At 45.2% G+C, this 24,300-nt stretch overlaps 1 protein-coding gene across 1 annotated transcript in view; it reads left to right on the top strand.

Annotated features, from left to right (window-relative positions):
- Positions 1 to 17,739: 17,739 nt before the first annotated feature.
- FBLN5 (fibulin 5) overlaps positions 17,740 to 24,300 on the top strand; it is a 103,505-nt gene continuing 96,944 nt past the window's right edge. The window contains exons 1-2 of the mRNA XM_007944496.2: positions 17,740 to 17,796; positions 20,437 to 20,488. The gene's annotated coding sequence lies outside the window, so the exon portion shown is untranslated. The remainder of the gene's footprint in view (positions 17,797 to 20,436; positions 20,489 to 24,300) is intronic.

Genomic DNA, 24,300 nt, shown 5'->3' with positions numbered 1-24,300 from the left:
AAACCAAGATGCATGGAAAAAATTAGTCCAAGAGACTAATAGACCATGCAGTCCTCAGCCTATATGACCATGAGACCAGAAGAACTAGATGATACCCAGCTATCACTGTCAACCACTCAGAAAGGGATCAGTGCAGGAGATCCTGGTTGGAGTGGAAGAACAATGCGGGACAAAATGCAAAATCATAAAAAAAAAAAAAAAAAAAAGGACCAGGTTTACTGGTCTGATACAGCCTGATGAGACTATGGCCCCTAGTTACCTTTCACGTCTGGAACTGAACTCACTCCTGTGGCTTCCAGCCAAACAATAGGCATATGGGGTGAATATTTACATCAGGTAGATAGGCTCTTTAGTGCTGTCAATCATGGGAGAACAGAAGGGCAGTGTTTGAAAGGGGGGAGATAGCTGGGGGTCAGGAATGCATAGGGAAGAGGGACACAGGGAAAAGGTAATTACAGGGAGGAAGTGGGAAGAGAGCTGTTACACTGTGGGGAATTGCAGTCAATGTCATGAAACAAAATGTGTATGAGCTGCTGTGTGGAAAATTAATTTGCTCTGTACACTTCACCCAAATTGCAGTTAGAAAGATTATAGCCAACAAAATCCCCATGATGCAGTTCTGCTCTGTCACATGGGGTCACTATGACTTGACAGCACTTAACACCACCACCATATGGAGTTTAAGCTTTCAAAAATTATTGTATCATTTTAAAGTGTTCTCCTTAAAGCATTTGCTGTACTATGTACAGATCTACTGTTTTATACTGCTGGTCTTAGCTCCCTTCATAACAAATGGTTAACCACCGGACTACTTAATGGAAAGGTTGGTGGTTCAAACTCACCCAGCAGAGCCTGAGAAGTAAGGGTCAGCCTCAAAAACCCTATGGAGCAGTTCTACTCAGCACACAGGTCATCAGGAGTCAGAATTGAATGACTACAACCAACAATAGAGCTGTCTTAGACATGTGCATTCAACCTGTATTCCTCTTCAGGATTTCACAGTAGCTCTTGTATTGGAAAAATGCCCTTGATGGTAAAAATTAGTCTCTACAGAATTGCTACTTGAGAAATGAAGACTTCCAATAGGTATATTTTTATAAGCTTTTTATTCTTTTCCTTTGTGACACCAGTTTTACTTGGTGATGAGTAATTTTCCCCTTGCTGTCATCTTTAAATGTGTGTGTGTGTGTGTCAAATATTTAAACACTTAATCAATATATTAGGAAAGACTGACTTAAGACAATAAGGATGTTAGAAAGAACTGCTAGCCATGATGATATGAAGAGGTTGAGGCTCTATCTGCAAAAATCCAGTATAAAATTGGACAAACTATCAGAAACCATCATGTTGGGGCCTTGGAAATCAACCAAAGGCAGACAACAAAATGACAACCATTTAATTTTATAAACTTGGAGGGCTTTGGGAGGGCCTCGTGTAAGGACCATGGGAGTCTATGGCCTTCCTGCCTGGGACTGCCCCCTTCCTTGGCCCAGTACCGAGCTGACCAGGGAATGTGCACTTTTGCTGCTCAAAGGGGGTAACCTCAGTGGTGTGTGTGTGCGTGCACATGCAAAATCCATTTGGTAGGACGTGAATAGAGAAAATTCAGTGTCGCTACCCTAAAGTTGCAATTCCAGATGGGGCAAGTTTCCACCAGCTAGAAATCAAATGCAAAGACCCTGAAACGAGAAGCCACAGAAGGCTCTCACATCCTTGGCCGTTGGGAAACCATGCATGTGCAGGCATGAGCGGCATGGCAGAGAGTCCTAGGCTACCTTGAGCTTCCAGCACCTCTGAGGCCTGGGCCGTGGACAGAACCCTCAGGGCTCCAGGTGTGAGATGCAGCCTCCATGGACCACTACGCTATGCAGACACGGGTGACATCTTGGAAGCCAGAACAACTGAGATAATTAAATGTATGCTTCTCCTTTTCCTGAACTCTCCAAGAATGTTGTGGTTGAAATTCCACATCCCATCTGGACTCATAGAGACGCTTCAGGGTCGTGAGGTGAGGGAAGGCTGGGACAATCCCTGGAAACCCTGTGCTACCATCTAGGCATGTGAGGAGGTCTCTATACCCTGCACCTTCTTTGCTTTGATGTAGGCTTTTGATGTGAGTTGAATAGTGTCCGCCCAAAATTCATGTGCACCCACAATCTCAGAATGTGACCTTGTTTGAAATAGAGTCTTCATAGATGTAATTAGTGAAGATGACGTCATGCCGGATTATGGTGGGCCCTAAATCCAATAACTAGTGTCCTTATAAGAAGGTGACACACAGGGAAGAAAGCCCTATGACAGTGGAGGCAGAGAGATTGGAATAATGCAGCTACAAGCTAAGGAATGCCAGGAAATGCTAGAAGCCACCAGAAGCTAGGAGAGAAGGAAGGAACAGATTCTTCCTGAGAGCCTCCCAAGAGAAACAACCCTGCCAGGACCTTGATTTTGGACTTCTGGCCTCCTGAACTAGAGAGAATACATTCATGTTGTTTTAAGCCATCCAGTTTGTTGTAATTCAGTTTTGGCAGCCTTAGGAAAACTAATACGGTTTCTGTGGTCAATCAGTGTCCACCACTGCTCAGGGGAGTAAGTGAAATCAGGCACCTTTTACTTGCAGAGTACACGGCAGTAAGGAGCTGGGTCCACCTCTCTAGGGAAAACGAAAAATTGGCAGCATAATATTGTTTTCTTCCATTTTTTGAGGAAGTTGATTTTACTGTGCTGGTAAATCCAAGAATCTGTGAGCCATGAATGCGGTCTATTTTATGTGGATTGTGAATAGGAAATGAGGTAATTTGAACATAATACCATTTAAAGGTTACATTAAATATATTAGGTTCGCCCCAAACCTCAAGCCATATTAAGTGTTAGAAAACAGTTAAAAACAGGAATGGGAAATAGAAGAATGCCATTAACCACTTCCTTGTGTGTGACTCTGGGACTTCAAGGCAAAAGATCTGCTTGCCTCATGCCTTTATTCATAGCAGTGATCCCATATTTTGCTGATGATTGTAGGTTAAAGCTAAATGGATATTAGAAGTGACTCTGAAACTTGCTTTGGAGGTGCGAGTAGCTAAAGCAAAAGGAAGAAATGATGAAATAAAAGAACGGAACAGAAGATTTCAAAGGGCAGCTCATGAAGACAAAGAAAAGTTGTATACTATAATGTGCAAAGACCTGGAGTTAGAAAACCAAAGGAGAACACACAGCATTTCTGAAGCTGAAAGAACTAAAGAAAATACTCAATACTTGAGTTGCAATATTGAAGAATTTGATGGGCAAAATATTGAACAACACAGGAAGCATCAAAAGAAGATGGAAGGAATATACAGAGTCCCTGTACTAAAAAGAGTTGGTTGACATTCAGTCATTTCAGGAGGTAGCATATGATAAAGAACCAATGGTATTAAAGAAGTCCAAGCTGCACTGAAGGCATTGGTGAAAAACAAGCCTCCAGGAACTGAATGAATACCAACTGAAATGTTTCAACAAACCGTTGATTGTGTTAGACTGGGTTCTCTAGAGAAACAAAAACCAGTAAAGCTTATATATATGTATATATAGAGAGAAATTTATCTCAGGAAAATGGCTCACACACTTACAGAAGCTGGCAAGTTCAAAGTTCCTGGATCAAACATCAACCTGGAGGCTTTTCCTGGCTCTTGCAACTGCAGGGGCTGAGGAGCTCAAGGCTGGCAGGCAGTACACCAGCTGTTGACTCCAATGAATGACGAATCCAAAACCTCCAGGCCGAATGGTGCATTGTTCACTCACGGGCAGTTGTAGGCAGCACAACAGAATCCCGATCCACAGAAGAATGTCTCTCTTCCCAGGATGTCCTTGGATATACTGGAAGCAGGCCACATCCCTAGGGAAACTCCCCTTCAACAGATTAGCCACTCAGAACATAGTCATCTGAACCTATCATGGGAATAACCACACCACAACAGCTCAAACCACACAGAATTGTGGTACAGCCAAGTTGACAAACAGCTCCAACTATCACACCAATGCAAGGCTAGAAGCTCTCACTCACCTATGCCAAGAAATTTGGACAACAGCCACCTACCCAATTGACTGGAAGAGAGCCATATTTGTGCCCATTCAAAAAAAAAAAAAAGGTGATCCAATGGAACTATTGAATAATATCATTAATATCACATGGAAATATACTTAGGCTGATGATAATTCAAAGGTTGCAGCAGTGTATCCACAAGGAGTTGCCAGAAATTCAAACTGGATTGAGAAGGCAATGTGGAACCGTAATATCACTGCTGATGTCAAATGGATCTTGGCTGAAAGCAGAGAATTCTGGAAAGATATTTACTTGTGTTTTATGGACTAGGCAAAGGCATTCAACGCTATAGATTGTAACAAATTTGAGATAACACTGTGAAGAATGGGAATTCCAGAACTCTTAATTATGCTCATGAGAAATCTGTACGTAGACCTAGAGGTAGTTGTTTGAACAGAACAAGAGGATACTGAATGGTTTAAAATCAAGAGAGATGTGTGTTAGGGTTGGATCCTTTCACCATGCTTATTCAGTCTGTATGCTGAGCAAATAATCCCAGAAGCTGGACTATATGAAGAAGAATGTAGCATCAGGACTGGAGGAAGATTCATTAACAACCTGTGATATGCAGATGATACAACCTGGCTTGCTGAAAGTGAAGATAACTTGAAGCACTTACTGATGAACAAAGACTACAGCCTTCAGTGTGGATTACACTTTAACATTAAACAAAAATCCTCACAACCAGACCAATAAACAACATCATGATCAATGGAGGAAAGACTGAGGTCTTCAGGGATTTAATTTTACTTGGATTCACAATCAATGCCATGGAGGAAGCAGTCAAGAAATCAAAAAACATATTGCATTGGACAAATCTGCTGCCAAAAGTCTCTTTAAAGTTCAAAAGCAAAGTATTCAATGTCACTTTGAGGACTAAGGTTCACCTGGCCTAAGCCTTGGTATTTTCACTCTCCTCATGTGCTAGCAAAAGCTGGATGATGAATCAGGAAGATCAAAGAAAAATTGATACCTTTAAATTACTATGTTGGCAAAGAATATTGACCATGCCACCAACTGCCAGAAGAACAAACAAATCTGTCTTGGAAAAAGTCCAGCCAGAATATTCTTCATAAGCAAGGATGGCGAGACTTCATCTCATGGACTTTGGACGTGTTATCAGGAGGGACCAGTCCCTGGAGAAGGACATCGTGCTTGGTAAAGTGGAGGGTCAGCAGAAAGAGGAAGGCCCTCAATGAGATGGGTCAACAGTGGCTGCAGTGATGGGATCAAGCATAGCAGTGGTTCTGAGGATGGGGGCAGGAGCAGACCCTGCTTCACTCTGTTTGATATAGGGTCGCTATGAGTTGGAACTGCCTTGCCAGCACCTAACAAGAACATTGGCACAGAAAGGAGCCCTGGTGGCACAATGGCTAAGCACTCAGCTGGTAAGCTGATAAGTCAGGAGAATTGGGTTTGTGGAAATATCCAACAAAGAGTTGAACATTTGGGACTGTAGGATGACAGAGAAGTTAGGGATGGTGAGAGGGGTTTGTCTGAGTCATCTGCATAAAGGTGACAGTAGAAATTATGGAACCAGTGACTGTTTCCAGGACAAAAGCAGAGTAGAGAGGCCAGATCAGGCTTTGGGGAACTCTGATTAGGGAGGAGGAGAAAGACAATGGGCTGGAGGAAACGCAGTCAGAGTCATGGATGGCAAACTAGGATAACGTGAAGGCCTGGAGTCAAGAAAGGAGAAGATGGAAGGAGAAGATGGATCCTCGGCGCCCAATAAAGGAACAGTTAGGGATGGAGGAGAGGGCATTGCATTTGGCCATGAGCATTCCCAGGAACCTTGTTGTTGCTGTTACTATGTGCCGTCAAGTCAATACTGACTCACAGCGACCCCTCCTTGGGTTTCCGAGGTGGTATCACTACGGAAGTAGATTGCCCAACCTTCCTTCCAAGGAGTGGCTGGTGGGTTTGAACCACCAGCCTTCTGGTTAGCAGTCAAGTGCCTTAGGCATTGAGGCAGGACTAGTTGTCCCTTGGTGCCACAAATGGGTAAGTGCTTGGGTTGGCAGTTCAAACCCAAGTAGAAGCACCTTGGAAGACATGCCCAGTGGTCTTCTTCTGCAAGGTCACAGCCATGACAGCCTTGTGGAGCACAGTTCTCCTCTGCCACACATGGGGCCGCCTTGAGTTGGAATCAAGTTCACAGGCAACTGATTGTTTTTGTTGTTGCTGCTGTTGTTTAGGTGTAAGGAGGTGAAAGAAACATGTAGCCATTGAGAGGCCTGACAGAGAGGAGGAGAGGGGAAGCCACTTAGAGGCACAGCAACAATAGAAATCTCCCTTACCCCAGGATGGGAAGACCTGTGCAGTGGAGGCACTGCCCAGCACTGTCCTAAGTGTTGTGTGATACTTTAGTTTTCAGATTGTTTTAGGACCAACTGGGATAGTCTAAGAAGTGAAAGGCTTTACTAGTGTTTGGAAAGGAAAAAGAGGATGGAAGGGCCCACGGAATTCTGGAGGGCCCCTGAGGAGCTGGAACTAAGAGAACTAGCCGCTGAGCAGTAAGTCAGAGAAGAGAAAGTCTTGGTGAACTGGAAAGAAGAGCTCTTTAGAGTCACACAGGCCCGATTGGGCTGGAGTTCTGGGTTGGTTGCTTGTTTTCTGTAGGGCTGTAACCTCTGTGCCTGTTTCTTTCATCAGTGGGGGTATGACCTATGTCACAGCTTGCTGTGAAAGTCACAGGAGAGAGGGTATGTGTAGAGTCTTGCATGATCATTGCTGTTAGCTGTCGTCAAGTTGGCCCCTGACTCATGGTGACTCCTCGTGGGGTGGAATGCTGCTTAGTCCTGGACCAGACCCATCATCAGTTGCAGATCAGACCACCGTGATCCATAGGGTTTTCAGTGGCTCATTTTTGGAATTAGATCATCAAGCCTTTCTTCCTAGTCCATCTTAGTCTGGAAGCTCTGGTGGGACCTGTTTAGCATCATAACAACATACAAGTCTCCACTGACAGATGGGTGGTGGCTGTTCATGAGGTGCCCTGGTTGGGAATTGAACCCAAGACTCTTGTATGGAAGGTGAGCATTCTACCACAGAACCCCCAATGCCCCTATGTCATAAACATTCAGTAATGTTCCCTTTTCTCCTTTGCTCCTGGAAAGGCAGTGTGATGAAATTATTTTAGATAGTGAAAAAAAAAAAAAAAGAATTTAATATTAATAGAGTAAAAAACTTTATCACTAGCTGTATAATTTTGTGGGTCCCCAGTTTGAAACATCACTATTTTTTTTTTTAATTGCCCATTTGTCTTCCAACTGATGTGAGGAAAAATGACCTTCGTTGGAGCCACCAGGAAGTCCCATTCAGCAGAAGAGATCCTGTTACGTTTATATTACAGTTTACATTCAGTGAAGTTGTTTGTAGCTGTGAACATTTTTTGTTCTGACGATGACAGGCAGGGTAGATGCTGGGAATCCCTATTTGCAACTGAAAATGAAAAACACACTTGGAAGAGGAAGTGATTGTCTCTAGAAGCCAGCAAGGATTGTTAAGCAGTTGATGCCAAATGGACCTCATTTTCTTTCTTAAAATAGGGTTGCTCAGTCATGACACGCTATAGATAATGTGCATCTTAATTATAGCTGGATATTTGATGAAGACTCTCACTGTCTTTCTGGACAGGATGGAGAAATGGGAGTTGGGTGAGAAAAGTTGGTTGCACCCAGAGTCAGATAGTCAACCCAAACCAAAGCACCCCCATGGTCATTGAGTCAATTATGACTCAAAGCAATCCTATAGGACAGAGTAGAACTGCTCCATGAGGTTTTCAAGGCTGTAATCTTTATGGAAGCAGACTGGTACATCTTTCTCCCATGGAATGGTTGCTGGATTCAAACTGCTGACCTTTTGAGTAGTAGTTGAACACTTACCCATTGCACCACCAAGCCTCCCTATCACAAGAGTACACCACAAACCATACTCACTGCTGTTGAGTCGATTCTGACTCATAGCGACTCCTTTTGGGTTTCTGAGGAGGTAAATCTTTGCAGAAGTAGATTGCACAGTCTTCCTTCCATGGAATGGCTAGTGGGTTTGAACCACCAACCTTCTGGTTAGCAGTCAAATGCTTTACCTTTTATTTCATTCCACCACAACCCTGAGAAGTAGATATTATTTTCTCTGTTTTGCTGATGAGGAAACTGAGGAGCTGAGAGGTTGACTTGCCCAAGATCACCCAACTGGAAGACATTTCAAAAGACCCAGGTCTTAATGCAATTCCCACTCTATTGAAGTTGGGTCCCTGGACAGTTTTGCCTCCAAAATCCTCAATTTGCTCATTTAGAAAACAGGCATATTAATTCCTCTCCCTACCCTGCAGGAAAGTTATAGTAAAAGTGAAGCTGTTGTTTGTTGCTGTCTAGTTGGTCTGACTGGCTACTTTCTGCGTAACAGAATGAACCCCCGCCTGGCCCTGTTCCGTCTGCATGATCGTTGGTTGTTGGAGTCCATTGTTGCAGCCTCTGTGTCAGTCATCTCATTGAAGGTTCCCTTGGCCTGTAGTTTACCAAACATGATGTGTTTTGCCAGCAACTGGTCTTTCCTGATAAGGTGTCCAAAGTAAGCATATCAAAGTCTTGCCATCTTTGCTTCTTAGGAATATTCTGGTTGTATTTTTTTCTTCTAAGACTGGTCTGTCCATTCTTTTGGCAGTCCACCGTATAGTCAGTATTCTTTACCACTACCGCAGTTTGAATGCTTTGATTGTTCTTCTGTTTTCCATTTTCATTTTTTAACTTTCACATGCTTATGGGGTCATTGAAGAGGCCATGGCTTGGGTCAAGTGCACCGGGACTAATTTAAAACTTCTTCCTACACTGTTGTCATGGATTGAATTGTGTCACCCAAGAGTATGTGTCAACTTGGCTGTGCCATGATTCTCAGCTGTTTGACAATTATATAATGATGTAATTTGGCAGTTACACGATGATGAGATCATCCACCATGATGTGATCTGATCAGTCAATCAGTTGTAAAAGGATTAGGATGGGCTGCAATACACTTAATCCCACCACAGCCTTGATCTGGTGTAAGGGGGGTTTCCCTGGGATGTGGCCTGCATCACATTTTATCTTACAAGAGATGAAAGGAGAGAGAAGCAAGCCGAGAAAGAGGGACCTCAGTACCACCAAGAACGAAGAACCAGGAGTGGAGCTGTCCTTTGGATTCAGGGTCCCTGTGCTGAGAACTTCCTAGACCCAGGGGGAGATGAATGTGAAGACCCATGGAGATCTCCAAGGGACACCAGGCCCACAGATGGTGAAAGGCAACAGGGACTTGGTTCCAGGGCTGACCAAGGGAGACAGCCTTCCCTAGAGCTGGTGCCCTGAATTGGACTTCTAGCCTCCTAAACTGTGAGGATACATTTCTGTTAAGGCCATGCCCTTGAGGTATCTCCGTTATAGGAACGCTAGGTAACTAATATCTAGATAACTGTATGGATCATAACAAATTGTGGATAACATGGTAAAGAATGGAAATTCCAGAACACTTAACTGTGCTCTTGAGGAACCTGTACATAGACCAAGAGGCTGTCATTCAAACAGAACAAGGGGATACTACATGGTTTGAAATCAGGAAGGGTGTGTTTTAGGGTTGTATCCTTTCAGCATATTTATTCAATCTGTATGCTGAGCAAATAATTCGAGAAGCTGGACTATATGAAGAAGAACATGACATCAAGGTAGGAGGAAGAATCAGTAACAACCTGCAGTATGCAGACAACATAACCTTGCATGCAGAAAGTAAAGATGACTTGAAGCACTTCCTGATGAAGATCAAAGAGTACAGCCTTCAGTAGGAATTACATCTCAACATAAAGAAAAGAAAAATCCTCACAACTGGACCAATAAGCAGCATCATGATAAATGGAGAAAAGATTGCAGTTGTCAGAGATTTCATTTTACTTGGGTCCCCAATCAACACTGATCAGTCAAGAAATCAGATGATGTAATGCACTGGGAAAATCTCCTGCAAAAGATCTTTCTAGTGTTAAAGAGCAGAGATGTCTCTTTGAAGATTAAGGTGTGTCTGACCCAAGCCATGGTATTTTCATGTGCATGCAAAAGCTGGACAATGAATAAGGAAGACTGAAGAAGAGTTCTGCATTTGAGTTGTGTTGGTGGAGAATACTGACAATACCATGGACTCTCAGAAGAGTGAACAAATCTATCTGGGAAGAAGTGTAGCCAGAGTGGCGAGAATGGCCAGACTTGGTCTCACCTCCTTTGGTCACATTGTCACAAGGAACCATTCCCTGGAGAAGGATGTCATGCTTGGTAAAGTGGAGGGTCAGTGAAAAAGGGGAAGGCCCGCAAAGAGATGGACTGACACAGCGGCTGCAACGATGGGGTCAGGTAGAGCAAGGACTGTGTGGCTGGCACAGGACCGGGCAGTGTTCGTTGTACATCGGGTTGCTGTGAGTTGGAGCTGACTCAATAGCACCTAACAACAGTGAAGAGAACTCATAACCCCCAGAAAATAAATAAATAAATAAAGCTAAATTAGCCTGGTGTCATGAATAGGTAGTATAAATGCATGGGACAAAAATTATAAAAATATACAAAAAGGTAGGCAGTGAAAAGCAAATATCCCTCTTTCATCTGATCCCAGTTACCCACCCCAGTTCCTTCCTAGGAGACAGACAGGGCTAACGGTTTCACATGCAACCTCAGGAGATGTCTTTTCTGTACATACATAAGTAAGAACTGCCCCCCCCCATGGTAGCATGGTTTGCACACAGCTCTACAACTTACTTTTTAAAAACAGACTTTACGTTTTAGAGGGATTTTAGGCTCACGGAGAAAGTATGCAGTGCGCAGCGAGCTCCCATACCACCCCTTCCCCTGCACAGGTTCCTCCAATGTGCACAGCTTGCTTTCCCTTGATGCACTTGTTACAACTGGTCAACCAATACTGACACATTATCGTTAGCTAAGGTCTATTCTACTTCCCTAGAGATAGCGCCTCAGAAACCCAAGGAGGGGTTGCTATGAGTCAGAATCCAGGCGATGGCAGTGATTTTTTTTTTTTTTTTTGATAGTTTACATTAGGGTCACTCTGTTGTATAGTTCTATGAATTTTGACATACATCTTTTTACACCTATTACTGTGTTAGCTTAAGGAGCTTTGGTGGTATAATGCTTAAAACTGACTGCTAACCAGAAGGTTGGCAGTTCAAACCCATCAGCCACTCCCCAGAAGGAAGACTGGGTAATCTACTTCTGCAAAGATTTACCTCCTCAGAAACGCAAAAGGGGTCGCTATGAGTCGGAATCAACTTGATGGCAGTTCTTTTTTTTTTTTTTTTTTACTGTGTTAGTTTGATCTATGTGCAGTTACCAATATGTTACCATCTCACCTACAAAATGTATTGGAATTTCCTCAATTTCATCAGATAAGGAGCTGCTGCACTTTCTTTCTTGAATGAAGTGTAACATGTATAAGAAACTCAAAAACCAAACCCATTGCCAACGAGTTGATTCTGACTCAGCAACCCTTTAGAACAGAGTACAACTTCTCCATAGCGTTTCCAGTCTTCACAGATGCAGACTGCCTCATCTTTATCCCATGAGTGGCTGGTGGGTTCAGATTGTCGGCCTTTTGATTAGCAGCCAAATGCTCTAACCACTGTGCTACCAGAGCTCCCTGCACATATAAGAAGGCTTCAGAAATCCCAAGTATACAGAACCCTGGGGAACCAGTACACAGATCAATAATTAGAAAGTCATCAGTGCCTGCAAGCCCCCTTGGGTCCCTTCCAATCGCTACCTGATTTTGAATTTTATGTAAATGGAGTCATACAGTCACCCCATCTTCTTAACTGGTTACACAACAGTCTAGTTTTAGAAATCCCTTACTTTATGTAATCCTATTGATGCCCTTTTGGTGGACCTTTAGGTTGTTGTTAGGTTGTTGATAATCTTTTGCTGTTACAAGCTATGGGAGCATGGACAACCTTGAAGTATAATGCATTTTTAGAAATTTGTTTTGTTGTTGAGTATAATATATATATTTTAAATAATTTATTATGGAAATTTCAAACATATACAAAGTAAATAGAATAGTTTAATGGACCTCAGCTTCAACAACTATCAACATTGTGTTGTTTTGTTTCTTAAAAATTATTTGTAGTAAAGTATATATAACAAAACATTTGCCAGTTCATCATTTTTTACATGTACAATTCAGTGAGGTTGGTTATAGTTACCATGTTGTGCAGCTGTTTGTCTTACACATTATTCCACCACCATTAATAATAATAAACTCAGGGTGCCCTAAGCAAAGAGTCCCCCTTCCCCTCCTTTAACTCCTGGTAGCTACTAATAAACTTTGGTCTCAGAAATTTGCCTATTTCATATAAGTGGGATTATAAAATATTTATCCCTTTGTGGATAACTTATTTCCCTTCAGTGTTTTTGAGATTCATTTGTCTTGTAGCAGGTGTCTGGACTTCACTGCTTTTTATGGCACAGTAATACTGCATTGTATGCATAGACCACACTTTGTCCATGGACATGTTGGCTGTTTCCACCTTTTAGCTTTTTTTTTTTTTTTTTCATACAGTAGTTCTATATTTATGTTTTTCAGGAACTGCCAAACTGTTTTCCTACATTCTGTCATTCTTGTTTAATGTAATGCCCTCTTAGAGTGGGCTCCATTTCCTTATAAGAAAAGGCCCTTTGAGAAGGCTAAAGATGTAGACTTTGAGTCTCAGCTCTATCGATTAATAGCTGTGTGACCATGGGCAGTTATCTGCCCTCTCTTAAACCTGTCTCCTGTCCATCCCAGTAAAATGGAGGTAATAATTCCTATTGCTTAGAGTTGTGGTGAGGGGAGAGGACGTGGTGCAGGACTTTGACCTCTGGTGGTGTAGTGGCTAAGACATTTGGCTGCTATCTGAAAGGTCTGTGGTTTGAACAAACCACCAGCCCCTCCACAAGAGAGAGACGAAGCAGTCTGCTTCCCTAAAGATTGGCAGCCTTGGAAACCCTGTGGGGCAGTTCTGCTCTGTCCTGTAGGGTCACTGTGAGTCGGAAGCGACTTGATGGCAGTGGGTTGGGTTTGGTTTTTTGGTTTAGCTAAGGTGGGAAGAAGGAGCTCTGGTGGCCTAAGGCAAAACCCCAGCCACTCCAGGGAAGGCAGACTGGGCAGTCTCTTGCATAGATGTATATTCGGACACCCACAGGGGTCGCTGTGAGTCGGATTCCGCTGAGGGCAGTGAGTTTGAGGTGGGAAGGGAAGGTGAGGGTAGGAGGGGGCGGCAAGACTCTGCAGTCTTCTCACCTTTGTCTCTATAGAAGGGCATCTTTGGTCAGATTCCATTCAATTAAAGAATTTCTCTGCCGAAAAAGAAGTTGTGTGAAACCCCCAAGATAATGCCTGTGAAGGACTTAGCCTAGTGCTAGTGTGTTACCACCTGGGGCTTTGTTTTGCCTGACTGCCCCCTTTGTTTCCCAAATCACCTTTTCACTGGCTGAAATCATTGTCCAGTCAGAAACTTTTCTGTGATGCCACTGAGAGTAAGAGGATGAGGGCAGGAGAGAAGAGGTCCCTATGTAGGGTCTGCCTTGCACAAGCCCAGGTCTTGAGTCACCGTCAACTGGGGTCCATCCCCCTCCTCTTCCCCACCCCATCTCTTCCCCACCCTTCTTCTGGCGAGCCACGAATCTCCATCAGCTCACCCCAAGCCGCTGCTAAGTTAGTTCTGGTTTCCCTGTAAGTCACAAGTTGTCATGGATTCAAGTGATTCTTCTCCCGGAGGCGAGGAACTTGCCTGAGGGTGTGCTGAGTGGCCCCCTCCGCACCTGAGCCCCCCGAGGCCTGGGGTGTCCTCCCCGGGTGGGTAACTAAAGGGTCAATCGGCGCTCCCAGCCCCCCACACCCCACCCTCCGGCACTTGCCGGCCAATCGCCTGCAGTGGAGATGCTGGGAGGCCGAGTGCGGCTGCTCGGGCGGCCGGCAAAGCCTTCTCCTCCCAGCGCTGAGCACTTGGTCCTGGCAGACGCCCCAAGATTGTTGTCAGGAGTCTAGCCAGTTGGTGAGCGCTGTAATCTGAACCAGCTGTGTCCAGACCGAGGCCCCATTTGCATTGTTTAGCATACTTAGAAAATGAAGTGTTCATTTTGAACATTCCTCCTCCCATTGGTTTAATGCTGAATTACTGAAGAGGGCTAAGCGAAACCAGGTGGCTGCCCCGGAGACACTGCTGTGGCTCGGAGGACACAGGCTCGCCCCTCGTCCTCTCCCGCGACTCGCCGGTCCCCTCTGGCACAGAGACAGCGGCCAGGCCCGAGGGCCTAGCGGAGACTGAACTTCCAGAAGTGCTCCGAGTGTCCTGCGCCGCGGGCTCTGGTCCCTTCCCGTCCACGGCTCCGCCTCACGCATCGTGGACATGCCAGGATTCAAAAGGTAGGTTCTCGGCTCCGGTCTGCAAATCGTACCGAAAACCTGATGGGTGGAAAGTGGAGCTGTGTCAGGATACTGGAAAAGGCACGGGCTAGTGATGCAACGGAACTGGTAATGATAAAAAGCTGCGTATCTGTGATTCCATCTTGAAGTTTTCTTTTGGGAGTGGGTGTTTGACAATATAGGTCCAGAAGTCAGCATCTGAGAAGGAGTCACAAACAACCTCAGCTCTGATGCTGCTCTTTCTTTTGGGGAAAAGGCAGCAGCTTTGTGGGCTCTTATTTTAAAGAAAGAAAAAAGAAAATTTTTTAATCTATATTTTAAATTTGGGAGACCGATGGCTCGTTTGCTTTGATGTGTCTGCTGTTGGACAAGATTACGAGCTGAATGTCTGGTATTGGCTTTCCCCTATGTCTGTGTGGCATTCACAAAGGGCATGCGACCCAGGAGTTTCGAGCCAATGGGAAGTGGAAACGGCAGACAGAAATACATGTAAGCAAACGCTTTGCTGTTCTTTAAGGACATGGCAGTTCCAGTCAAGAAATCCTTAAGCCTTGGAGGGCTTTCTCTAAGTGACATCTGCGTAGTCTATCCATGGCGCTCTTGCAAGCATAGCTGCTTTAAACAAATTAACTGTGTGTGTGTGTATGGACGAGTGAGCCATAATAACGTCATACTGGGTGAAGGACCAGCACCTCTGTGACAGGCAGTGCTGAGATTCTGTTGGTCTCTCTTTTCCTCGTATTTTAGGATGGTGCAAGAGAAGGGTACTTGAGAAAGGTCCTGGGACTGGTTTTGAGCATCAAAGACAAAAACAAAAACACCCAAAGCACTGTGATTCTGACTCACAGTGACCCTATAGGACCGAGCAGAACTGGCCCATAGGGTTTCCAAGGCTTTATGGGAGCCTTGACCAAGACTGCCAAGTCCCCCACTATTCCTACAGTTACTTCATTTATGGGGTTCTGTGGGGTTTTTCTCGATAAGGTGCACCTATTTGTGACCAGTAAGAGCAGCAGGGTTGGGTCTTAGTCCAGGAAAACCCTCTCTATTAGTCAGAGTTGTTTGGCCCCGGGACTCAGCTGTGGCTCTTCCAGCAGGCCGAGTTTGAGACTGGGCCTCTCCAGCCCCCGTGCTGCCCTCCAGCTAGAAAGAATGGGGGAGCGAGGACAAGAGAAGGGGGTTAGCACACCTTTTCCACTAGCTCTTGAAGTCCACTGGATCCATCAGCCTGCTCCATCTCCAACATAAACGAGACAGAGTTTTATAACCGACTGAAAGGAAACTTCATGGGAAGAAACAGGAAAACATTGAAATTCATAATATACAGGCTGGAAAATAAATTTGTTATTGTTCTTTCATTCCTTCCAGATATAAATCTGGCCGTCGCAAATATCAAAAAGCCCCAGGATTTGGCTCTGCAGTTAATAAGGTCGGAGCCGCCTCCAGTGTTCTAGAACCTGGCTCACGCAGGCACTTAGATGAAATGAAACTGCTGGGCTTTTTAGGGTCTTTCTTCTTTTGCTTGGGGAAGAGGTGGAGGAAGCGGGCTTTGCCTGTCCTGGCGCCACCTCGTGCTTGGTTCCCTCTGGATGCTGAGCAAGTCACCTCCATTCTGGGGCGTCCCAAGCACCCACTGTTGCTGGTTCCCACGAGACATGTGTCATGGGAGTGAACGTGCTTCATAATCTATCAGACTCTTTAAAGGGAGGGGTCATAAAGCAGAGGAGCACGTTGGCCAGTAACAGGCCACCAAATGCAGCCACAGCCTTCGATTCTGCCCAGCAAGATTCTGCTGCACATCCACTGCCCTACTGAAGAATCCTTCAAGGTCACCTACTCCAGGAAGCCTTCCCTGATCTTCCTATCCCTCCCTGCAGCCTCTGTGGCTCCCCAGCCAGCTCTGGAGGGCATTGATTAGGTCTGAGTGTTTTAGCTCTTAAGCCTCGCTTCCATGCCTGCAAGTAGCAGTTGCCCAGAGAACTAGCACGAAACAATGCTGTACATTTGCACAGACTTTGTATTTTTGAAGCGTTTTTGTGAATATTGTACTTCTGAAGCATTTTTGTGAACATGATGTTATTGGATAAGGTTTGCAAGAGAGGAAGAGAAATCGCCGGCCCAGAGAGGTCTAGGGCTTGTGAATGGCAGAGCCGGCCTGACCCGAGCTTCTTCGATTCCTCGTGCTGAGTTTTGTCATTGTGTTTCTTCTTCCCTGGGCTGCCCGGTTTCACAGGATCCTCTTTCTCGTCAGGGGTGACTGGGCCGCAGTTCCCACACTGTGCAGGGAGGGCCATGTGGGAGGATGGGTGGTCCAAGCCCACCATCAGTGGGAGGGTAGGGGAGAGTGTGTTAACGTTTGTGGGCAGGGGGCTTCACATATGTCTTCTGTGAAGGTCAGAATGCTCACCTTTAGACTCTGGTCTCCTACATGGTTTGAGGGCTTGATGGGCTCATTCACCGTGCAGTCATTTCTTAATGAAGATATTAGCAGATCTTGCTTAAAGAATAAAAAATAAAAGTAGCTTCCACCAAGTCGACTCCTATTCACGGCAGCCCCAAGTATGTCAGAGTGGAACTATGCTCCATGGGGTTTTTAATGGCTGGTTTCGGTCACCAGGCCTTCCCTCCAAGGCGCCCCTGGGTGTTCTCGAGCTGCCAATCTCTTAGCAGCCAAGCATATTAACCACCTGAAAAAGGAAACAAACCAAACCCACTGCCATCAAGTCTATTCTGATTCATAGCAACAACCCTATAGGACAGAGTAGCACTGCTCCATAGAGTTGCCAAGGAACTTTCTTTATGGAAGAAAACGCCACATCTTTCTACCACAGGGTGGCTGCTGGGTTTGAACCTCCAACCTTCCAGTTAGCAGCCAAGCATTCAACCACTGTGCTATCAGGGCTCTGTCTTTACACCTCCAGGGACTTCCAAACCTGTCGCTGTCCAGTTGATTCCAACTCATGACATACAAAGCAACTGGAAAATAGATTATTAATACCATGATGGGAATTTTTAAGCTTTTTTTATGCAGCAGAACTTTTTATTAAATATGTGATCTTATAGGAAACAAGTAGGAGAGGTGTTACTCTGTTTGGGAAGGTTAAAGTACCTGGAGTCAACCCCCCCACAATTATGAGCACATGGGGAGGTGACCGCTATAAATGCCTGGGTGGTGCAAGGTCACGTCCCCCGGGCCGGGATGTTTCTTGGACATTGATAGTTGATTTCTCGCCCTCCGCAGGATACTCACTGTTACCGTCCTGGCGCTCTGTCTTCCCAGTCCCGGGAGTGCACAGGTAAAATATTTTTCTTTTTATTGTTCTAGAAGCATGTTACAAATCAGGGTGAGGGACCCCAGCCATGCACTTCAGAATCCTGGCTTGTGGCGATAGAAGAGGCCTTCTGGTTTCTGTAATCTGAGCTCTCTGTTTTACAGAGATAAAAGCTGGGGTTCGGAGAAGGGGAAGACTTACCTGGGTGTCAGTGCTGGGGCCTGAACTCTTGGCTTCTGAGACTCAAAACCAAAACCAAACCCACTGCCATCAAGTTGTTTCTGACTCATAGAGACCACCAGTGGGCTTCCAAGGCTGCAAATCTTTATCGAAGCAGACTGTCTCGTCTTTCTTCCACAGAGCAGCTGGTGGTTTTGAAACACTGACCTTTTGGTTAGCAGCCAAGTGCCTTAACCACACTACTGCACCAGAGTGCCTTCAGATCATGCTACTTCCTTTGTGTTCCTTGGGGTGTCTTGATTTATTAAAATAGCATAAAAAGTACTCTCATGTTTCTGAGTGTCAGTGCCCCTGAAGTGTCTGTGCGTCACCCACTGGGGTCTGTGTGTGTCTGGGGAGAGGACATGGACCATTTCCCAAAGCAGCAACATGCCCGTCTGGGTCATTCGGCTCCAGACCTGGAGGCCCATCTCTGGGCTGAGAGGGCTTTGAGGTTAGGCTCCCGGCGAGGGCCTGGGAGCAGCTTGCGGCAGCATCCTGGCCTTCGTGAGGCCACAGGAGACATGTTCTTATTCGTGTCAGCCCTTGAGACATGTGGCCAGAGCCCCTCTGAAAGCTCAGCACAGCCTCAGGTTTAGGTCAGAAAGGAGAGAAGCCACCTCTGAGCAGGGCTGAGAGGCTGCAGGAGGACAGAAGAATCTTTTTCCCCCTTCATATTAAGCATTGTGAACATATGTGGGCCATTGGGATGACAAAGATCTGGAGAGGAGTGACCGAGAGCGTTAGGCCTTGGAGGGCCTTTGGAGGCTTCTACTCCAGCCCTTGTTGCACAAATGAGGAGATCGAGGGCCAGAAAGGTCAGTGGTGACATTGCTGCGTTTATTGCATTTTACTCACTTGACATATATTAGCACATTATGTCCTTACAATCAGGTAAGAAGTCCTGTTATTCCCATTTTATAGATGAGGAAACCGAGATAAGGCTAGGCAGCCAGTAGGTGCCAGAGTGAGAATTGGAAGGCAGACGGCCCAGAGCCCTTAGAGAACCACTCCGGAACCGTCTCCTGGCTTCCTGAGCTGTAGCACTGCCTCCTGGCTCTGCTGCTCGGTTCCTTTGCTCCAAGGTTTGGGGATATCTGAACCCACCCCCAGGAGCACAGGCCCAGCCCTACACTGCAGCTTAGGAGAGCCACGCCCCCTGCTGCCACAAGGGAGCCAGGGATCTGAAGACGCAGAGAGACAGGGCCAGGGATGGGGAGCTCCCACGGCTGGAACACGCCTCCACCCCCACTCATGCCTATAAAACGGCAGGCTCCAAGGTCTTTGCTGAAGGGCCTACTTGTCCACCCAGGACATGTTTTAAAGACACATAAAGTTGTAACTCAAGTTATAGATGAAATCTGCAACACTTGAGTTGTTGAGATCCATCTGTTTCTGGAAGCAGAATTATCTTCCCGAGGGTGAAGTCAGACTTTCTCCAATGCTGCTTTTCACTGCAAGCCGACTCCATGTGCTTTGTAGCGTTTATTTTATGGCCTCACTGTCAAGTGGATGACTTCACGGGGCAAAAAGCTCATGGGGGGCCCTGAGAAGTGACATGAACATCATCCAGAGAACATCCTTGCCCTTAGGAGCAGCATATCCGTACCTGGAAAGGGGGTGGGCGTGGTGTAGACGTTTGGTAGAGCAGACATGGTGAACACTGCTCTTCCTGACCAGAGGGTTAAGAAACCTCACCAACTGTCTGCTAAAAATGAACTTTATTTTATGAGCAGCAGTGTGGGTATGGAGGCTGAGGAAGGGATGCTAAGTGTGAAAAAAGATGGTAAGAGTCTATATATCAACATGAATAAATGGGGGTTATAATAGCTATTGGTATTATGGATGCCTTAATAATTTTCATATTATAGTAAATATATATATATATATTGCATAAAATTTACCATTTTAAAGTATACAATTCAGTGACATTAATTATATTCACAATGTTGTGCACCCTTCACTACTGTTTCTAAAACTGTCATCACCCCAAGCGGAAACTCAGTACTCATGAAGCAGTAACTTTCCACTCCCCCTTCCCTAGCCTCCAGTCAACACTAACCTAATTGTATCTCTGTATTTCCTATCAGTAGGATCATATAGTATTTATCCTTTTATGTCTGACTTATTTCACTCCGTATAATGTTTTCAAGGTTCATCTGTGCTATAGTATGTATCAGAACTTCATTCCTTTTTCATGGCTGGGTAATATTCCACCGTACAGACAGACCTCATTTTGTTTATCCATTCATCCGCTGATGGGCACTTGGGTTGTTTCTGTCCTTTGACTATAGTGAAAAGTGCTGTAATAAACATCGATGGACACACAGATGGCTTTTTGCTCTACTCCATTTCTCAAGTGTTCTATGATGCAGTGCTGATTCTTTTGTAGTAAAACATAAGTACATACAATGACCTTGCCTCTCTTCTCTCCCCTTCCTGCAGCAACAATGCTCTAACGGTTTTGACCTGGATCGCACGTTAGGACAATGCTTAGGTAAGGTCACTGCAACTCCTTCATTGCGGCAGGGGCTTCAGGGACAGCTCTACCCCAGGGCTACTTTTTTCTCAGTTGATGTTCAATACTGTCAAATTTCTGTTAGCCTCACCCATGGAAGAAAACAGTGCTGTGGAATGAATAAAGTCAATGACACCTTTTTTTTTTTTTTTTTCTTGGTGGATTGGCCTTGGAATTTTATTTATTTTTTTAAGAGCTTGTTTTACAGTCAATGTAATGTGTACATTTAGTTTCATTCCCCATTCGCCATGTCCAACCCTAACCCAGTCTCTTCCCCTCCCTCCCCTGCAACCCTCCCCCTGTGCCCCTCATATTTATGCACTCCTGTTTGTCCTGCATTTCCTCAGTTTGAATGTTGGTCCTCTGGTGTCCCATGGTCTATTGCTCTAAGGGATGTATTACCATTGAGTATGTGGGTGCATCATCCTGGATTGAGTGGTCTGCGTGTACATCTTATTAACTATTGGGCTGAGAGCCCGCCCCTGGGGGTGTGTTTTATTCCAGGCTCAGAATGTGTTCCAGGGCCATATTATTGGGAGTCTCACCAGACTTCATCCAACCAGTAATTCTGGTCATTACTGAGTTTTTGGATTTTGTTCCATGTTTTCCCTCCCACTCTATCCAGGATCTCCAGATTTGATTCTTTCCTCAGTGGTTGGCATTGGTAGCTGGGCACCATCTAGTTCTTCTGGTCTCATGGGCCGTTGTATCCTAGAGCTCATTGCTTCTAAATGCCCTTTTTTTTTTTTTTTTGCGTTCTTCTTCACTTCCGACACTAGGAGACCATTAGGTGCATCTTAGGTGGCCGCTTGAAAGCTTTTAAGACCCCAGTAGCTACTCACCAATGTAGGATGTGGAGCAATGCTTTTATGTACTTTGTTGTGCCAATTGAGTCTGGTGTCCCCCAGTACTATGGTCCTGAGGCAGTAGATCTATTGGATCTCTCTCCCATAGTGTCTGGATGTCTGTGAGGGATTACTCTGTGTCTGTCTTCTATTGTTTCCGTAAGGACTGCGGGTATTTTGTTTCACTGGTGTCTGTGCAAGATTAGCCTCAGCTGAATCTACCCTTGGTCTAGAGTAATGACACCTTTTCTTGATCACCTTCTTTGGGTTTGGCATTGGGGTGAGCACTGAGAGGGACCAAACATGAGTAAGAATTGGTCTCTAACCTCAGGAGCTTTCTGTTCATATTAGTCTTCTATCACTGTCATAACAGATTGCCACAAACTTAGCAGCTTAAACAACACAAATCTATTATCTCCTAGTTCTGTAGATCAGAAGTCCAACAACACACCTCTTACTGGACTACCATCAAGACGTAGGCAGGGCTGCATTCCTTTCTGGAAACGTTAGGGCAGAATCCATTTCCTTGCTCATGCAGGTTGTTGGTTTCTTGTGGTTGTAGGGCTAAAGTCCTGGACTCCTGGTGGCTGTCAGCTGAGGACCATTCCCATCTTCTAGGGGCCACCTTCATTCCTTAACTCTTGGCTTCCCTTCCTCCATGTCCGGGGCCAGCAATGTCAGTCAAGTCCTTCTCATGCTTCACATCTCTCCTCCTCCTTCTCCCATTGCTGCACCTCTCCAACCAACCCTTATGCCTCTCCTCCCACTTTAAGAACCCATGGGACTACTTAGGTCCACTCAGATGTCCAGAATAATCTCCCTTATCTCAAGGTCCATTTACTAGCAACCTTAATTCCCATAATGTACCAAGTGTTGGGGTTAGGACATAGACTTTTATTTATTTGTTTGGGTGGGGAGGCATACTATTCTTCTGCCTTCCACACTATTCCATAGGGGAGAGAGAGAGAGAGAGAGATCTGGGAATAGTGAATCTTGTGACAAGGTGAGTAAAGTAATTGCCCAGTAGAGGTGAGAGCAATAGGTCCCCATAAAAGATGAGGAGAGAATAATACCTTGTGTCTGGGGTCCATGAAATAAGCCTTCATGGATGTTGTTCTGGTTACCTAGTGCTGCTCTGACAAGAATCTACCACAAATGGGATAGCCTTAGCAAACAGGAGTTTATTCTCTTATAGTTCAGGAGGCTAGAAGTCCAAGTTCAAAGTGCCAGGATCTAGGGGCTGGGTGAAAGCCCCTCGACCTTGGGCTTCAGCTCTGCCTCTTATTCCTGGCCCACTGAAGCTAGAGGCATCTCTTCACTCAGGCAGCTACTGGCTGCTAAGGCTAACAAGCCAAGGTTGACAAATAAAATGGCACAGTCCTGATGTTACCAAACTGCATGGCAGGCCATTAATTCAAGTCCATTTAAGTCCCAAGGTCAGCAGAGCATGGCAGGCTACTAGACAATGACACAGCTACATGCAGCGTCCAAATGTGCCATAACTAGAGACTATTCCCAAGGCTTCACCTTATATACAGGAAGCAGACCACATCCCAAAGTCAGCTATTCAGTTGCTTGTGGTAGATCCCACCATGGAGTTGATTGCCAGTCTCATCATGGGGAATAACTACCACCAGTTGCCTGGCCACTCAACCAGGCCCAGCCAAGTTCACCTACAAATTTAACTACCACGGATGTCACATGGCAATTGGGTATTGTAAGATGAGTAGGATCCCGAGACATGGCTTTCCACGTGGAAAGCATAGCATAAGAGAAGGCCAGAGTTGGAAAGGATGTTCAGAGTCTGGAACACTTTGGTGTGGATGGAGCATGGGGGTATGAAAAGAACAAGGCAGCCCTACTTCCCCCCAGCTCTGGCACTTCTTTAGGGAGTAGGATCAGGTCTGCTGTTGATACCACAGTCAGGGTTCAGGCCACTCCTGCTCCTACCCTAACTGGTTGACATCAAGTCCACTCTGACTCGTGCGGACCCCATGTGGGTCAGAGCAGAACTTCGCTCCACCGGGTTCTCAGTGGCTGATTATTTGGAAGGAGACCGTCAGAACTGTCTTTCTAGGCACCTCTGGGTGGGTTCAAGCCTCCAACCTTTTGGAAAACAGCCAAATGTGTTAACTATTTGCACCACCCAGGACTCCTGTCCTTACCCTCAAAAAAACTCAAACTCACTGTCAATGAGTCAATTCTGACTCATACTGAACCCATGGGGTTTCCAAGCCTATAAATATTTATGGAAGCAGATCACCTCATCTTCCTTCCATGGCGGGTTCAATCCACTGACCTTTTGGTTAGCAGCTAGATGCCTTAACCACTACACCAGAGCTCTTGCCCTTACCTTAGCAAAGCTGGTTTTCTAGAGAACCCACCTCCCGCCTCCAAGCTTGATGACTTAGCTGGAAAGAGGGGCCCTGTTTGCCAGCATGGTGTGAGCTGCCTTTAAAGTAAGACTCTGCTTTCTGAACAAGTAGCTAATACTCAGTGAAGCCTTATCTTCCTTTTTTTTCTTTAAATTTTATTTATGTAGCTGTTGTTGAGAACATACACAGCAAAAACACCAGTTCAACAGTTTCTACCCATACAATTTGGTGACATCACATTCTTTGAGTTGTGTAACCATTCTCACCCTCTTTCTATGAGTTGTTCCTTGCCACCGCCCCCCCCCCAACATAAACTCACTGCCTCTGAGGTGCCTATCTAATCTTTCAAGTTGCTGTTATTAATTTGGTCCCATATAAATAGTTCTTAAAAGAGCGTAATGCTCAAGACAGATCTTTTTTATTAGTTAAGCTAAACTGTTGTTTGATTTTAACAAAACTTTAGGGGTTATTTTTGGTTTAAGTTTTAAAGTGTATCTCAGGGCAATAGTTTCAGGGGTTCCTCCACCCTCCATGGCTCCAGAAAGTCTAGAGTCCTTGAGAATTTGAAATT

The sequence above is a fragment of the Orycteropus afer genome, unplaced genomic scaffold (genome assembly GCF_000298275.1).
Source record: "Orycteropus afer afer isolate SDZICR_OR568_19922 unplaced genomic scaffold, OryAfe1.0 scaffold00127, whole genome shotgun sequence".
In the NCBI taxonomy this organism is placed as follows: Eukaryota; Metazoa; Chordata; class Mammalia; order Tubulidentata; family Orycteropodidae; genus Orycteropus; species Orycteropus afer.
This window is presented reverse-complemented; position numbering and strand designations above follow the sequence as displayed.